Below are 1,940 nucleotides of genomic sequence, written 5' to 3'. Positions count from 1 at the left end.
AGTCCTATTTCTAAATTTACGGGCTCGCCTTCTGAAAGTGATAGAGTGCTTCAGGTTTCAGAAGCAAGCAGCTCTATGCGATTCGTCTGCAAAACACAGATACTAAACAAAACGTTCGCTGGAGTGTAAATAATCATTCTGAGTTGTTGCACAATTCTGAAACATGATCTTATCTGCCCTCTATATAAAAATATGCACAACGATAGTTGAAACTGCACGCCTACTACATTTTTGTCAAGGTAGAACCCGTCTGTGTGCATGCAATGTCAGGCATTGTCAAGTAAGTGTCCTCTTCCGGTTGTTTGTTTTTTGTCAACTCTATTATTAGACAAGAGCTCTTCGTTGCATATACTAGCTATGTCAACACACAATATGCCCACGCAACAATACTACTCGTATATCTGCATACAAATTAGATATGTGGGAAGCCTGCGTTGTCTTGCGCGCCGTCACAGAGAAGGGAAAAATCCCTTTCAACTTTTTCCCCCATGCAACGGAAAAATCATGAACGGAGTTCCTATAGGGGTTAAATTATTGCTACATGTTCAGAGATAGTGGTGGACGGTTTCGGCCTTTTTCTTTTTTTTCCTTTCGGTAACCGCAGGTTTCTGAATCTTGAAAGTTAGGAATCGTAAGAATCGAATCCAAACTAATTACTTTGTACTCCGTCGTGAGCCGACAAAACGCCCTTTCTCACAACTGTTTAGGGGCAGGCTACACAGAGGATTTTGGTCGGTGTAACCATTAAAAAAGGCGTTCTTCAGAAATTTGAATTCTAATTTATTCCCAAACGAGTCACAGTTTCATTTTGTTTTTTTACACAAGCAGGGTAACTGATCAAGTTGTCGATTTAGCCAATAAAAAATCTTTGGCGCCAAAAATGAAAAAAAGGAGCGGCGATTTGTCAGTTTTTATGGCAGTACTGATGTGACTTCTTCCAGGGAGTCTATGATTTCTTCCATCCTGTGGTTCCGACTCTAAGAAGGAAAAACGATTACTTCTGGCGAGTAGTGAGTACTTCCGTTAAATCTGATCCCTGGACAATAACTTGATTCATTCTGATGAGTAGCACATAATGTAATAACATCTGAAGTGTCCGATTCCTGGATAATTACTTGATTATTTCCGGCTAGTAGCAATTACTTCCGGCGAGTCCATGACTATTTCCCATGAGCCCAACACCTAGCCAGTTACCTGTTATCTGGCTGTGTTATCAGATACAGGCTTCGGGCGGCATGGCACAAACATTGTATTTAAATAGATTCTAGAAAAAAATATATTGAAATTTGATAAAGGAAATGATTGGCAAACGTTAGTTTACGTGAAAATGAATCGGAATTTTTCTACTGTATCATTAATCACAGGAATCCGTTCTCGAATCGATTCTTCACTTAGTTGTAGTTGAGACGTTACAATTACTTATCTAGTTAACCGCAGAATCGTCCAGATGGTTTCCTTCTTTCATAAATAAAAAAAAAAGAAAGACAAATCATGAATTCTGATTTTGATTTGAACCTTTGAAACAATGTTAGTTATATTACCCTCTACATTATGAATGTTATTTTTAACATATTTAATAATTTAATAATAATTAAAAAATGGCATTTATATAGCGCTCAACCACGATTGAAATACATGGACCCTGAGAGCTTATTTGGAACATATTTCAACCGTTAAATCACAAAATGTTTCTCTCTCCAGCCACTTAATGTAATATTGAACTCTCCCACCCTAGCAGGCAAACAGGTGAGATGACGGCCAGATAGGGGACGGGACATCAGTCTAGTTCGTGCCTAGTTTACTGTCATGCCTGGGTGTCACTACACTGTGAAAAACTACAGCCGGACGGGAAAACACATACTACAGGGTGCTTGTTGGTAGAGAGTAATAGAAACAGACAGAGAGAGAGAGAGAGAGAGAGAGAGAGAGAGAGAGAGAGG

The 1,940-nt window shown here is 39.1% G+C and overlaps 1 protein-coding gene across 1 annotated transcript in view; it reads right to left on the bottom strand.

Moving 5' to 3' along the window:
* Window positions 1–1,940, bottom strand: part of LOC101855181 (serine-rich adhesin for platelets) — a gene marked incomplete at its 5' end in the record, with an annotated part of 101,355 nt that overhangs the window by 69,456 nt on the left and 29,959 nt on the right.

The sequence above is a fragment of the Aplysia californica genome, unplaced genomic scaffold, assembly GCF_000002075.1.
Source record: "Aplysia californica isolate F4 #8 unplaced genomic scaffold, AplCal3.0 scaffold00115, whole genome shotgun sequence".
NCBI lineage: Eukaryota > Metazoa > Mollusca > Gastropoda > Aplysiida > Aplysiidae > Aplysia > Aplysia californica.
The sequence above is the reverse complement of the archived record's forward strand: the minus strand, read 5'-3'. Positions and strand labels throughout refer to the sequence as shown.